The sequence below is a fragment of the Heloderma suspectum genome, chromosome 1, assembly GCF_057233095.1.
Source record: "Heloderma suspectum isolate Gila_16-S chromosome 1, 16-S_ref, whole genome shotgun sequence".
Lineage (NCBI taxonomy): Eukaryota > Metazoa > Chordata > Lepidosauria > Squamata > Helodermatidae > Heloderma > Heloderma suspectum.
This window is the reverse complement of record NC_139458.1, coordinates 402,924,297-402,940,873: the sequence shown is the minus strand read 5'-3', so window position 1 is coordinate 402,940,873 and position 16,577 is coordinate 402,924,297. Positions and strand designations below refer to the sequence as shown.

Genomic DNA, 16,577 nt, shown 5'->3' with positions numbered 1-16,577 from the left:
TTTGAGAGCAAGGAAGACTCAATGTGGTTGAGTGTGGGTTGTTTTGAACTGTGGGTTGTTTGTTGAATTGTGGGTTAGCATGTTGTCTGAACACAGGGTGACTTGTTAACCATGCAGTGAGGCTTATTTTCTCGAGCAAGCCACCTTGAGAACCCATGGTTTTTGTTGGGTTGTTCGGGATGGTTAACAAGCCACACTGCATGGTTAACAAGCCACTCTGGCTGTGTTCAGACAATATGATAACGCACCCTGCAGAAAACATGTTGCATTCAGACAACATGCTAACCCACGGTTCAACAAACAACCCAAGGTTCAAAGCAGCCCACACTCAACCACTGAGTGTGGGTTAGCATGTTGAGTGAACAGCCCCAAAGGCAATTCAAACCTAATGTATTATGTAGGTATGTATGTATTGATATCCCACCTTTTTCCCAATACTGGGACTCAAGGCGGCTTTACAACATTAAAAACTTGTACAGTTAAAACATAAATAGAAATATACAAAGGTTAAAAATGTAATTAAATCATCACTAATATTAAAATTGTATAAAATATCAGAATTAAAAAAACAACAACTATATAAACAATAGTACCAATCCATCATATTCTCACAGGTCCAGACCATTTATCCCCCAAAGCCTGCCAGAACAAAACTTTTGCCTGCGGAAACATATGAAGGAGGGTGCTACTCTTGCCTCCCTGGGAAGGGAATTCCAGAGCCTTGGGGCAGCCACCGAGAAGGCCTTTTCCTGCATTCCCACCAGGCGAGCCTGTGATGGTGTCAGGACCGTGAGAAGGGCCTCCCCTGAAGATCTCAGGGCACGAGCAGGCTCATAGGGGAGAATACGGTCTTTCAGATAACCTGGACCCAAGCCATATAGGGCTTTACAGGTCATGACCAGCAATTTGAATTGTGCCCAGAAACAGACTGGGAGGCTGTGAAGCTGTTTTAGCAGGAGAGTTGTATGCTCCCTGTAGCCAGCCCCAATCAACAGTCTGGCAGCAGTTCTGTGAACCAGCTGAAGTTTCTGAACACTCTTCAGAGGCAGCCCCACGTAGAGCGCATTACAGTAATCCAAACGGGATGTAACTAAGGCATGTGTCACTGTGCCCAGGTCAGACATCTCAAGGAACGGGTGCAGCTAGCACACTAGCTTTAACTGTGCTAATGCACTTCTGGCCACTGCTGAAACTTGGTCATCCAGGCTCAGGGCTGAATCCAGAAGTACACCCAAGCTGTGAACCTGTGTCTTCAGGGGGCGTGTAACCCCATCCAGCACAAGCTGAATCCCTATTCCTTGATCTGCCTTTCGACTGACCAGGACCACCTCTGTCTTGTCTGGATTAAGCTTCAATTTGTTTGCCCTCATGCAGTCCATTACTGCTGACAGACACCAGTTCAGCACCCCAACAGCTTCCTTGGAATTAGATGGAAGGGAAAAGTAGAGTTGGGTGTCATCAGCGTACTGGTGACACCGAACCCCACAACTCCAGACAACCTCTCCCAATGGTTTCATGTATGTGTTAAATAGCATGGGGGACAAAATGGAACCCTGAGGAACTCCACAGGCCAATGGCCAGGGAGTCAAACAGAAGTCCCCCAGCACCACCTTCTGGGTCTGCCCCTCCAAGAAGGAATGGAGCCACTGTAAAACAGTGCTTCCAAGTCCCATCCCAGCGAGGCGGCCCAGAAGGATACCATGGTCAATGGTATCAAAAGCAGCTGAGAGGTCCAGCTGAACCAGCAGGGACACACTCCCCCTGTCTAACCATCCACCAAGGTGACCAAAGCTGTTTCTGTCCCATAACTGGGTCTGAAGCCAGATTGAAATGGATCTAGATAATCTGTCTCATCCAGGAATCCCAGGAGTTGGGAGGCCACCACTCGCTCCAATACCTTGCCCAAAAATGGAATATTGGAGACTCGCTGATAATTATCCAATATGGTGGGGTTCAGGGAGGACTTTTTAAACAAAGGTCTCACCACTGCCTCCTTCAGGCAGGCTGGAACTCTGCCTTGTCCAAGGGAGGCATTAACCACTCCACTTATCCACTCGGCCAGTCCACCTCTGCTCTGGCTGCTTTTATGAACCAGGAAGGGCAAGGGTCTAGAACATAAGTGGTGGCTCTCACCACTCCCAGAATCCTGTCCACATCCTCAGGCTGTACAAATTGAAAAGTATCCAACAACACTGGACAAGCAGGGGCCAAAGTTACATCCATTGGGTCTGTATCAACTATAGCGTCCAAGTCAGAGCAGATCTGAGCAATTTTGCCTGCAAAGTGCTGAGCAAATTGTTCACAGAGGGCTGTTGAGAGGTTTAAGTTCTCCTCTTGTGGGCTGGTATATAAAAGACCCCTGACCACCCAAAACAGCTCTGCTGGACAGCTCTTTGCAGATGCAATAGCGGCAGAAAAAAATATTTTTTTGCTGCCTGTATTGCCACAGAGTAGGCCTTCAAATAGGCTCTAGTCCGTGTTCGATTGGATTCACTCCGAGTTTTCTGCCCATGTCACTCTAGTTGTCTTCTAGCTTCATCATCACTGCCAGCTCCCTAGAAAACCAGGGTGCTGGTGTGGCTGGGGTGGCTCCACTTTGTGAAAGAGGATGCTCAGGAGTGATTGTGTCCACAGCCCTGGTAATTTCTCCACTTCAGAGATCGACCAGGGCTTCGATAGAATTGCCTACTGAGGCAACAGGAAAATCCCCAAGAGCTGTCAGGAAACCATTCGGATCTATCAGCCTTCTGGGGCGGACCATCTTAATTGGCCCTCCACCCCTGCAGAGGTTCCGAGTGCCAGCAAGTCTAAACGCCACCAGGTAGTGATCTGTCCATGACCACGGAGCTATAGAGAGTTCCTCCACTCTCAGATCACTATCACCCCATCCAGCACAGAAGATGAGGTCCAGAGTGTGCCCAGCAGCATGGGTGGGGCCAGATACCTTTTGGGACAGACCCATGGTTGCCATGGTGGAAATGTATGGATATGCCCTGAATTGTAGGGCAACATGCTTTCTGAACGAACGCAAATCACCAGGATAAATAGAAGTACTCCTTTCTTTAAACGTATTGAATGATGATGATGATAAGGAGAACTTAGCGGTACAGAGGGTGATATACAATAAATAAAATAAACACGTTTCTGCCATAGGCTATCCATCTGTTCTTTAAAAAACCTTAATTAAGACTCTTGCTGACAGTGTTGTATAGTTTCTGTCCCCAGTTATTTTCATCTACCTTGCTCTGAACCATAGCGGAACTAGTCCCTTAGGTGACTGATAGTCAAACAGGATCCCACACACTTCCTGGCTGTTGAGTTGGACCTAGGTGGAATCAGCATCCCAAATTATTTGTTGTGTGCTGACGGATTAGCCTATTAAGACTCCAGACAGCTTGTACTTTTGGCAGCTTGCTAAACAGCTCTATTTGGCTATGTTGGGTTGGGATTTTCCTTCTTTGTGCCCCCCCCTTGCCCTGATTAGGTCACTAACTAGCAGTGGGCAATTTTTAAATCAGCATTTACATTTAGTATATTGGCATTTTCATTAACTCAGGCAACACGCCCACAATAGGATTTGGGTACCAGGTGCACCCAGAGCACCAGTGCCAAGGATGTATGTAGGAACAAAACTCAGGTATTGAGATCTGGGAGTCAGTAGACTTTCCTCCTCTTTTGCCAAGGCTTTGTGCATTTCGGGTGCCATTATTAGCTCCCAGAGCGACCTCCTGAAAAGCTGGGGAGCCTTAAATATAAATTTCCTGCCTTGGCAGAACTTGAATGTCCGCCATTGGATCTGCTGGCAGCTTCTCAGAACTCTCTTACTTCCTTGCCGGGGCGAACTGTTTCATAACAACATGCACTTCCACTTCCCCACCCAGTGAGAATTTCTGGAGACTGTGCTACTAGGTTTAGTTTCATTCTGTAACAAAGTCAGTTTATGTTTCATGTATCTTTAAGAGCAGCCCCTAGTGGAAGAAGTGTCTGTGGGGGTCCAGAAAACCAGAGAGGTTTCTGGAAGTAACAAGACCTGTGTGGAGGTGGGTTGGTGGGTGGAGTTTCAAGAAGGGAGGCCTAGTCTGTGTTCCAGAAGAACAAATAAAGCATCTCTTCTGTTTAGGGATGGCGGAGAATTCCACCACGGACTACAATGAGGCCGGATTCTAAAGAATCCAGCCCCCTGGAGTCTGTGGCAGAATGGAACACTCACCTCTGCCTCCCCCCGGAATCTGTCCAGGCTCTGCTCCATGTCAGTCCTGTGGAGCTGGCCACCAGCTCCAGATCACTGGCGAATGTCGATATGGCCGGCAGCCATTGCCATGCCGTATCGCTGTAAGTAAGTCTCTGGACGCAAATGGCGTAGTGGGTGCCATTTGCATCTGTAAAGCTGGTAGATTAGCCTAAATGCAGCCATTTACGGCAATACCTTTATTTAGGACCAACCAAAATATCACAAAATTATGTGCAAGCTTTCAAGCTCTCCAGGACTCTTCATCAGACTTTAAGCCATCTAGTTATGGAGAACTCGAAAAGCTTGCACATTATTGCAAACTTTTATTATTTTTATTAGGCTGTACTAGGGGCTGTGCTGGCTTCAGGTTACACCTACAGATGCTGGGGCAAAGAGACACACAATGGCAGATTCCCATTTAAAAAAAATATACAATCCAGCTGCTACCCAAATCTGTCTCCAGTGTTTTAATTAACACACACAGATTCCTTGTAAAATAGAGAACAAACGTAAATAGAAACATAGCTGTTTTTATATTAGCAAAGCTGGAGATGAATTAATGAAGAATGCTTCCATCTGTATCTGCCCATCTACTATTGCCCTTGTCTTCCTTTGCTTGCTGCTGTAGAACACTGTCTCAAATGCAGACACATTTCTTGACCACTATTCTTGTCCCCACTGCTAATGTATGGCTCGGTCTCCTTGATCTAGCTCAGCCACCTGGTTTGTCATGGCCCTATTTCCCTAGCGAGTCTTTTTCTATCAGGCTCCTGGAAAATACAAAAGGAAGCTGAGCCAGATTAGACTGCTTGTATCATTGGAGTAGGTAGACAAATGCAGAGACGGTGCAATCTTATACATGTCTAAACAGAAGTACGTCCCACTACGTTCAAATGGAACTCACCCCCAGGTAAGGATGTGTATGTAGTTGCAGCCCAAATCTAGTGGGCAAAGAGGAACATTCCTAACAGTCCGAGTCCCCACTATCCTTTTGCTCATACACTTCTGTTCCCGGGGGCTTGCAGAGAAACATAAATGAACAGAAAGCTTTCTCAGAAACATATGCATGCCCTTTCACACTAATGTGGCTAAAGGAAATGGCTATCAGTTACTTAGCAAGCACGCGGACAGAGTAAACTGTAATCAAAATGGTTCTTTAAATCAGGTATCTTGTTTGTTGACTTATTTGTAAAAATATCCTCCATTATAATTCCAAGAAGTTTCAAAGTGGGTTATAAGAACAACAATAAAACGAAAGAAGAAGAAAACAAAGTAAAATTAATGAATTCCTTTATTATGGCCACAGACCCATAGACATGTTATACGAGAAAACCAATGCAAGGAAGTAAAACGACAGCTGGTATCCAGCCTACAGATACATACGTGCGCTGAGTGAGCTTTCCATGCAAAAGCCTAGCAAAAACAAACCATGTTTTTCATAGTTATGTCAGATGAAACCACAGGCAAGTAGATAATGGTGCTGCTGCTCTGAACCACAACGCCCTGACTGCCTCACTTGCCAGTGCTGCACCAAGCTCGTCAGTTTTTCTGGTGTCAAAAAATTATTAGTGTTGCAAAATAGGCAAGCCTTTAATGGTAGAGTGCAAAGCCAATTAGGGTTTCTTCCAACACTGATTTTCGTCATAGGGGCTGCTCCAACTCCTGCAAAATTTGTTTTAGCAAAGGAAGGGCTTACATATGGCATTGATTAAACTATAGGACAAGCCTCTTGACCTGACACCCTGGGGGCCACTACCTATTACACATCCCTGCTGGTCTGTGCCATTACAGGTACACATGCTTGACCATGCCATGTGCAATATCATACAAACACATGGGCTGGGTCTGTGCGTAGTGCTAATCCATGGCGCGTGTTGTTGAAATCTGGGTTGTCGTGATGTGCAAACCCAGCTGCGCTAACAAGCCATAATTTGTTGTTGGGTTGTGAACTCTGGGTTGTTTAAACCATGGGTTGTCATTACACGTGAATCCAGAACTGTGGGTTGTTCATGGGTTGTTTCACCAGGCTACAGAGTTGGTAGGCAAGAAGGGTAAAAACAAACAAACCCAGACATTCTACATGCCGATACCACAGTGCCACAAGGGCATATGGGATACAGGAAGAGAGTGGTGAAGGAAGAGGGAAACCAACAACTCAGGGAGTGAGAAAACAAACCATGGTTTGTTTGGTCATCTGTCAGACGAACCCTGGATAGGGCAACAAAAAATGGATCAACCGTGGTTAAACTAAACCATGAGTTAGTGTTATGTGCGACTTAGGTCATGGGGTTGGATTCAGGCTCTGCTTTCTGTGGACAACAGAGCTTTGCTCAGGGAAGGTGCCTCTGTAGCCTCTGCCTGTGTAGGTCCTATAGGGCTTAGCTGGAATCAAACCTGCAAGGATTTGAATTAAACAAACTTTCTTTAGTTAGAACCACAGTTATACATTAAACAATACAATAGTTGGCTATATAGAGCTAAATATAGTCTACATATAAAGTATATAAATAAATATAAATATATAAAACAAACATATCTAAATATAAATATAGAGTAGGTTGTTAACACAATAATGATACAAACAATAGTCCCTCTTAGTCCAAAAGGAAAATATGTTATGTTCTACTTGCAAAACTTTACAATTAGTCACTCTAATATTCTTCTGGTACACCAAGGTGCTGAACACTTCAGTTATTCCTCTGCAGAAAGCTTTAATTCCAAAGCAACAGCACAAAAGCAAATGGCAACTTATAAATTGCAGCACGAAGGTCATAGGCCTGCAGTAACAACGCAAACACTAAAAATACCAGAGATATAAAAATTAATTTCCCACCCCCTTGCATATTAACCACACACATATATCATTTCAATTTACTCTAGACAAGATGATGAGAACTCATAATTATTCAGCTCCACTGCAAAACAAGCTGACTGTTTTCCTCCTTACTCTCTCGTGCATGACTTCACCCGTATTGGGCTAAACCAACCAGTTCATGGGGGTTACACCTCCAACTGATTTTGGGGGATCCCCACACCACAGCTCACCCCTTCCAGCAGGGTCCCCTCACCCTCTATGTAGCATTTTCAGGGGAGGAGTGGGCAGGGAATTCTGCTTCTGCCAGACCAGTTGTACATGCCTAAATCTGGGTCCAACCCATGGTGCCTGGGAGTGGAATTCCAGCTGTCACCAAAACCAGAAAATAAATAGATGGGCTGACTGCAGGGGAGGGAGAAGAAATGTGCAGCGTGGGTTATAAAGGTTCAGCAGGCTGGATGTGGCTAGCAGGCTACCCACTGAGAAACAAGACATAGCGGGCAAAGGGCTGGATGTACCTGATCTTGTCTGATCTGGGAAACTAAGCAGGGTCAGCCCTGGCTAGTACTTGGATGGGAGACCGCCTGGGAATCAGGCTTCCTGCATTGAGCAGGGAGTTGGACTCGATGGTCTTGTAGGCCCCTTCCAACCCTATGGTTCTATGATCCTAATTGCTGAGATGGGGCTGCATAACTTACAAGCCACACCATGTCCAGTCTGCCAGCCTGGTACTTGTCAGCTCACCTTCTGGTTTTAGCAGTGCACTGCCAAGCAGGCAGCAAAACATACGGTTTATCGAGCCCCCTGATGGGCTGCCCTATATGGCTGTGGGATGCCTTTGGCATAGCTGGTCACAACTTGAGCAGGCTGGACTAAGACCTATGCTTATTTGTGAGTTATCCACAGCTACGGTAAACACCTCTTTGGCAGTCAGGCTTAATTGTGTGTTCTGTTGAATAATAATCACAATGTGGACCGGGCTGCGGCTACAGCTTGTATGTGCATACGCAGCTGGGCAGCACAGTCCTCAAGGAGATATATCATTCTGCTATTGCGCTGCGCTGGTAGTCAGTTGAACCTTAGCTTCTTCCGGTTCTGATCCACCGGCGTGGTTAGAATTGCTGCTGCAGAATCAGGCTCTCCCCACTTCGCTCCCATACACCGATTCCCTTCTGTACTTTCTGAGTTCCAATCATCATAGCTCACCATGATGGTCAAACTGAGAATATGCAGTGACCATAGCTCAGTGGTAGAGCACAGGCGTTGCATGCAGGAGATCCTGGTTCAACTCCCAGCTTCTCCAGGTAGGGCTGGAAAAACGCCTGCCTGAAAAGCTGGAGAACTGCTCCCAGTCAATATCAACCAGACTGTCTTTCCCCCGACAGACAAAGAGTGTCTCCACACAGAGGCTTTTTATCCTGAAATTTTACTGGGGCTTCTGCTTTCGAATTCTTTGCAGGATTAAGATTTGCCCTTTACATGCAATTCCCTCCCCACCACCTTTTCCCTTTATCTGTGAGTTCTATATGTTTCATATAGCACCACTTCCTCTTTACACAGACAAATCCAAACTGATTCAAACCATCTCTTCTTATTAACTCATTTCTCTTTCAAACTAAACCATGGAAATTGTCAGAAACTATGGGACAGGGGCTGGAGGTTGACAGTATCATGTAAAGGAGCCACAAACTTCCATGAGTAACCAGTCTCCATTTCAGGATAAAAGCCCCATGTGGAGAAGCCTTCAAGCAGGCCTTTGGCATGTAAGCTGGTCTGTTGGGTTGGGTGCTGTTCTTATTCTGTTCTTATTGTGTTTTTTAACTGTGATTTTAATGTATTTGTTTTATCACTATTTTATCCAAATGATTATTTCATTTTTGTTTTAAATCTTGGTTTTATTATTGTTAGCCACCTTGAGCACCATTTCCTTGGTGGAAAGGCAAGGTATAAATCAAATAAATAAGTAATAGTCAGCTCCCTATGTTCCTATATTTTGAAGTAGATCTCAGATTGTGGCTTTTGGTTAGTGTGTTAAAATTGTGGTTCACTCAACTCAGACATCACAGTGAACCATGGTTGTTATGAACCAGGGAACCAGAGAAGGAACCAGAGGTAGCAAAGGGAGGAAGAAAGGGACAGGAGGAGCACATAAGCCCATAGGAAGATATTCCCAATGGCCAAACTATGGTTTGGCCATGGCACTGAACTGGGCCACCTTATAGAACTCTGTGGTATATTCACTGTACACTATAGCAAAGATTATTCAAACTCTCCCCACCCCATTGCTTTTGCGAAGTTTCTCTGCTGTACAGCAACCGTACAGTTTAAGGAAGGAAGTGATGAAAGTTGATTGTTATCAAATGCTTCATGCCAACAACTCTCTAAGCTGGTAGAAGACCTCCCCCAGGTTTGTAACATGATCTAAACCCTTATAACCCTATACAGGCTGAATTCCTATGCATGGCAAAATGAAATCGCATGAGGGAACCATCTATTGTTCTGCACTTCCCTTTTTCCGAACAGTGGGATGTTTGAAACAAACCATTACATGGTCAGTTTTTCCTGTGGATGATACAGCACCAGAGGCTTCTGCTGTCTTACTTTGTAATAATTTATTTACAAAGGGAGGGGCTGAGCAATCAGTATAGGGGTTCAGAACCTGGCAGTACTAGTCCCAAAGCAACATTTGTCTTGTCCCCACAAGAAATCTAAAATTAATCTGCTCTCCAAAAAACTCTAAACAATCCCACCTGTCAAACAAATTACTCCTTTCAACTCTCTTTGCCCATATTACCTACTTAGTGGGGCCTACTACAAGACTGGGCAAACCAGTTTTAGCTGCATCATGCCCTGAAGGTAGGTGAGTGACTCAGGATACCTATAGCTATCTTTTGCATTGCTTGAACCTTGTGGCTGTAGGGATGGGGTGGGGACATTCTTTTTACCCAGGATGGGTTGGATCCAGATTTATGTTGGATCAACTACACTGACAGCAGTGAACATCCTCGCCCCCTCCTTCACACAGTAGCCCGTCCAGCCCCCTGACTGTATACTCACTCTCTCTCTCTCTCTCTCTTAAGGGCTACTTCATGCAACCATTGAAGTTGTCTCTGGCCCACAAAACTTTCTGCCATAATAACTTTGCTAGTCAAAGAGCTTTTCTACACAAGGCTGTTAATCGGCTGTTAATCCACTGTATCTACTTTCAGTTCTGTCACAGAACTGAGATCCGAGGACTACATGAGGATTACTTCCTTCCCTGATTTTCCCTGCTATATAACCTCTAAGTGGCACTGTGGTACATCAGAATACCGCAAATACACAAGAGAAAATTGTGCTTTCTTTCACTTTCATGGTTGAATGCCACGTTTTCCCTGCTCTACAAAAAACTCGCTGGAAGTGCCGGTTAGACACAGAAGCAAAACTGGAGGGTTATGACGTTTTCTAAAGAACCCGTAAACAGCCATGAGTAGGGAATGATGAGTGCATGATAAATGCTTTGTGTAGAAAAGCCCTTTAAGGCCTGAAGACTTGTCTTGTTCTTTTTCCTGCAAGAGACTAACCATGGCTACTCCTCTTGAATGTCAAGGCCAGTTTTAGGAAACAGCAGCTGTAATGGGCATATTAAAATATCCATTGTACTCGACCTAGGGGGACAGTATGACTCATAACACCTTATTATGGATACTGCTAGATATAGAATAATAAGAACAAAAGAAGAGCTGTGCTGGAACAGATCACAGGCCTATTTAGTCCAGCATTCTGTTGTCACAGTGGCCAATCAGATCCCAGGGAAAGCCCACAAGCAGGACATGAGAACAATTTAACCCCTCCCACTCCTATTCCCCAGCAACTGGTATTCAAGCGGGGATGAGTGGCGTGTGTGCAAGCAGCATGCCCACTACGCACAACCCACAACCAACTCCTTCATAGGGTGCGGAGTCTGATGTCCGAACCCGGACTGCTGGGTTGTTTAGGGACTAAACAGCCGATTGGTCTGGGTTCAGATGTCACCTTGCGCAACCTGCGAAGGAGCCAATCATCGGTTGTGCGGTAAAAGTGGAAGAGGCGGGGGCACTGCAGGCAGCACACCCACTTTCTCCCACTCGGGCACGTCGGTCCATTGATCATTCAACCGGTGGGGTGTTGTTACATGTTGTTACAGCCCCATTAACTTCATATTTCTGTGCATTTAGTGTTCTGAAACTTGTAATGGTCATGAGAGAACATTAGTTATTGGGCAGATTAGAAATGTAATAAATAAAAAAATAATGTGGCTAATATTATTTTTAAACCAGAAAGAAACCAATGTCCTTATTTAGGTGAGAATAACTGTTTTTTCATCAGTGCAGTGCTACCGCTCTTACTAGCATTGGAAGCACTAGTATAGAGGACTGTGATCTACTGTGCAAGTCAACTGAAAGCACATAGTATAAGGGGCGGGGGGTTGGTGCTCCTTTGTACTATATCATTGGTCCGGTTAGTGCAATACTGTCTTCTCTGACTACGAACTTTTAGGGCAGAGCTCTTTCCTAGTCCTGTTCCATGAAATACTTCAAGGGATGGGGAGCTCTGGCCAACAGCAGGCCTAATCCAGCCTGTGAGGCTCCCCAATACAGCCTGTGAAGCTGTGCAAATTGGGCGCCATGCTCCTTTACCAATGCCATGCTCCCTTTGACCTTGCCTTTGGAATCTACTTGCTAGAATGCGATCTGTGCTGTTTGTGAATGTTCCGGCATTCTTCCTGGCCTGTTCTTGACATTTCTGGATTTCTGGAGTGCTCCAATATTGTCCAGCAACATTTGTTACTTTCTGGAACTCGTTGTTGCTTTCCAAAGCCACATCAGGACTCCTGTATTCTTCAGAGATGCCACTGCAGCTTCATGTTCTCCCTTGGTAAAGTTATATGAATGAGTAAATTAACTGACAGAGTCAATGATTTATTTTAGATGGGAGGCAGGGATGACAATTTGGAATTTGATTTTTTTTTTTTATCTCCCCCCACTCCTTTTTTTTTTTTTTTAATTGGGATAATATTCCTTATGGTAACATTTGCAGTGGAGGGTCAGATATCTTCAAGCGCTACTTCTGAGTAGGCATGCATAGAATTTTGAGATACTTTGTCTTGGAATTTGGGATGCTATTTCTGAATGGTGAGGGACTTCTGTATCGGGGTGGGCAAGCTGCAGATATTTGGTATTCCTTCTTCTGAATAGTCCTGCATAGGATGCTGTGTTCTTGGAATTTAAGAATCATATTTTTTGGCCTTCCCAATTTGCCTTTGGCTCTGCCCATGGCTGGCATGTGCCTCCTTCCCACCCCTCACCCCCAGTACCTTCCCCAGATTGGAATTTGGCCTTTGGGCTGAAGAAGGTTCCCTACCCCTTTGCTAATTGAACCTTGGACTTTATACATGTAAAACATGTACCTCATACCCATTTATAGCTTTTTTTTCCAACAAGTGGGTAAGATGTGTGTCCAAGGTCTCAAATATTTAGTGGCCTCAAAAACTTTGATGGGACAAAATAGACTTTTTGTAGGGGAGGAACCCAACTGAAACAAGCTCACCATACATAAAGATATAATAATACAGGATAGGAAAGGCCTTTGCTGTTGGATGACTTCTTCATGGTTTTTGAACCATGGAACTGCTTACCAGTTCACGCTGCACCCCAGTATGTTAGGTAGAATAACCTGGTAATCAAGTGCTTCCATTTTAAAAAGGGTCAAGGGCCTCCACAAACCTATTTCAAGGCATGCCACTCACTTATGGCCCCTCCCCATAATGCTGCGCTTATTATTACTGTTGCTGTTATTATTGTACAGCAATTGATTCTTGGATTGCTGTTTTTTTTACAACTTTAATGCTAAAGAGAGATGGCAAAAGCACAATACAGTTTGGCCCTTAGGGCTAATTTATGTTACAAATCAGCCATTATTTGTGCATTTAACAAAGCATGCAAATGGTGTATCACTATAAACATATAAACTGGCTTTTTACCCAAGGTATCATAATACTTGGTAAGCATGCTGTTTGTCTTATCAATCAGTAAATCAATCAATCAATCAATCAATCAATCATCAATCTCACTTTGTTCATGTAAAATGGCATTTCCTGGCGTAATGGCCTTGGTTCCTGGGATTTGTTTCACATATCCCTACATTGATGCAAGCTGAACAAAACAGTTTTTGCAGTTTGAGGCTGGTCAGAGAAAGAGACGGAAGACGGATTTTTGCAACTGGCAGCCAAGATGTATTGAGGAGCTTCAAGGGTGCAATGCTACCTATAAGGCAGGAGAACCTCGGACCCAGGGTCCAAATCTGGCCCTCTGGAGTTCCCCAGATAGCTATGCTCCTTCCATTAGCCCCATACCCTTTCCTTGACTTTCCCAGCTTTGGTGCTGTTTTTCCCTCACGCTAAAAGGTTGAGATGCCTCTCCTAAGGCTTACTTCCTGGCAGCAAGAGCATTAAGCTAAAATATGCTAATATTTTTGGCCCTGCCACTTTTACCTTCAGTCCTGCCCACCACTGTAATGCAGCCCCTGAAAGCTTTTCTGAAATGGAATTCAGTCCTCGGGCTAGAACAGCTTTTGCATCCCTGCTACAAGGGACTGAACCTGTTTCAAGACTGGCACTGTCTGCTGGGTGGCCACGTATCCTGCTTTACAAAGTACAGTCCTCTAGTTGATGGGCTGTCAGAGGACAGCCTGTTGGAAGACATCCTCTAGTCGAAGGGCTGTCCAGTGCAAGTCCAGTTAAAAGATAAAGAATCGTGAGAAGATGGGAATCAGCAGGGGCCTTGAAGTTGCCCATCAACAGTGAGCACTGGAACAGCAGACTGAACAGGGCACACAGGTCACCTGGTCACAGTCTTCCTCACTATGGTGAGTTGTACTGTATTTCTATTTCAATTATTGTAATTCTAAATTTTCATCTGTATTTCTTTATTTATGAATAAACGTATAAGTTGCATTTCAGCCCAAATAGAGATTCCAAGGTGACTTACAATTAGAACTTTAAACCATTTAGAAACTAGCACATGCACATTTTATGCAAATTTGTGTCTGCTTTTGTTGTGTGTGTGCGCGTGCGTGCGTGCACGCGTGCATGTGTGATGCTATGGGGCCATTGTACTGGGTGGCTGCCTGCTTCTCTCTGTTCAGCATATATATTTGTACCTAGGCAGATATTACAAGCATGCCCAAGTTTCTGATGCTCTTTTCTCACAAGGCAATCTGATTCTGTAAAGCTTGACCTGAAAGCATCTACTGCTTGAGAAAGTAAGGGATGTGAAACAATACTGGTTTTTTTTTCATAGAGTGGTTATGAGTATTATGATAGAATAAATACATTTTCACATTTCTGACAGAGAAGTTGGCTTTAAAATACATTGGGCCACTTTCTCACACCGTATATTTATCTGCACTTAGAGGTTTTACTTCTGCATTTCTTCTAGTAGCTTGACACAGTCATTGCTTTTTGTTCATAAAAAAAGAGATGGCAATCATATTTACAGTTGGCTTTGAATCAGAGAGAAACCACAGTTATTTCAATGCTCAGCATATGTGGTTGAATTCATCTTCAGCTGCCGGCAGATGAATCTCGAATTCAGTCTAAGGAGGAGTTGTGGCTGCTTGGGTCACAGCTGAATACAGCCCATGATGTAAACAAATGTTGAGGCAGCAGTTTGGCCTGTCACTCTTCTGCTGCATCTCTACAAATGCGACCTTTGTTAAGATCTTCAGTTACATTTACAAAGCGGTGCTGAAATGACAGATTCCATTTATCCAGAGTTTGAAACACAGGAAATCTGTAAGGCCTTATTCACACAACTGGGGATGTAAACATTACAGGTTGAGTGGATCAGGATTCTGGTAAAAAATTATGTTGGATTTGCTGGGGTCAAGGATGTGTATCTATTGGAGAGACTGGTATGGATGTTGGACTTAGGGAAAATGGAATGGAAGAGAGACTTGAATCTGGGGCACGGTCAGTATGGTCGGCCAACTGCTGAGGGCCCACACCTTATCAGGGAGCCCACTGAGAAGAGTCCCCATCAACCTGTTCCTCCTCTTCAGCCTTGCAACCTACTTGTTGTTCACCCACCTCTCACTCTGGCCCAGAGGGAGTGAGCAAGCAAGCAGTAGTGGAGAGAGAAGGAGTCATGGCAGCTGCCACTGCTTGCTTGCCCAGTGGCTCTCTACTTGGCAAGCAAGCAGAAATTATGAGGAAGAGGAGCTGGCAACACTGGCAGTGAGGGCGTGGGCTGACTGGGGTGGGCATTGAGGGTGTCTTGCCCACTGCAGGGTTCAGCCACAGTATCCCTGGCAGATGGCCATCCAGCCTCTGCTTAAAGACGTCCAGAGAAGGAGAACCCACCATGTCCTGAAGCAATCTCTTCCACTTCTGAACAGCTCTCAATGTTAGGACATTTCTCCTAACATTAAGCAGAAATCTGTTTCCTTGCCATTTCTACCGGTTGGTTCTAGTCCTGCCTTCAGGAGCAACAGAGAACAAGTCTGTTCCATCTTCTGCAGGGCAGCCTTTCAGATATTTGAACACCGCTATCATGTCCCCCCTTAATCTTCTCTTCTCCAGTTTAAGCATACACAGCTCTTTCTACTGTTCCTCATAAGATTTGGGTTCCATCCTGGTTGCTGTTCTCTAGACATACTCCAACTTGTCAATGCCTTTCTAAAAATTGGGTGCCCAGAACTGGACACGGAACTCCAAATGCGACCTGACTAACACAGAATAGAGCAAAACTATTACTACCCATGATCAGGAGACAATACTTCTATTAATGCAGCCAATGACTGCATTAACTTCCTTAGCTGCCCCATCACACTGCTGGCTCATATTCAGCTTATGATCCACTAAGACACCTAGGTCCTCTTCACATGTACTGCTCCCCAGCCAGGTCTCCCCCATTCTATACTTATTTCTTTGATTTTTTGTACCTAAATGTGAGACTTTACATTTATCGCTGTTGAATCTCATCTTGTTAGATTTGGCTCAGTGTTCCAGTCTAGATTCTTTTGAATCTTGATTCTGTCTTCAGTTGTGTTGGCTGTCCCTCTTACCTTCATGTCATCTGCACATTTAATAAGTAACCCTTCTATATCCTTGTCCAAGTCATTTATAAAAATGTTTAAACACCACAGGCCCTAGAGCAGAGCCTGGTGGCATTCCACTTGAGACTTCCCTCCATTAATTAGCACTCACTGATGGGTTTGAATGACACACCACAGCTCATAGAACCACAGTGACACACCACAGCTCACTGAGCTGTGGCACCCGTGGGCTCCAGGTTGCATATGCACCCCTAGTGAGCATGGGTTATGCAAGGGTTAAACCACCCTCATATAACCCTAAAACAGACCATGTGTTAAGCATGGGCTAACCCTCACATAACCCATGCTCACCAGGTTCACATGGCATGACAGATCCTGAGCAGGGCTTGCATATCCAAAATGGCAGCTGCACACACAGCAGCCTCATCATGGGTTAAATAATCCACAGTGGGCTGT

At 44.8% G+C, this 16,577-nt stretch overlaps 1 long non-coding RNA gene across 3 annotated transcripts in view; it reads right to left on the bottom strand.

Moving 5' to 3' along the window:
- Positions 1 to 16,577, bottom strand: part of LOC146360103 (uncharacterized) — a 109,256-nt gene that overhangs the window by 43,837 nt on the left and 48,842 nt on the right. The window contains exon 5 of one of the 3 annotated variants that reach the window (XR_014786934.1): positions 12,943 to 14,811. The exons of the other annotated variants lie outside the window; for them this stretch is intronic. This is a non-coding gene — a long non-coding RNA (uncharacterized LOC146360103). Of the gene's footprint in view, positions 1 to 12,942; positions 14,812 to 16,577 lie in introns of those variants that run through there. 3 annotated transcript variants of the gene reach the window in all.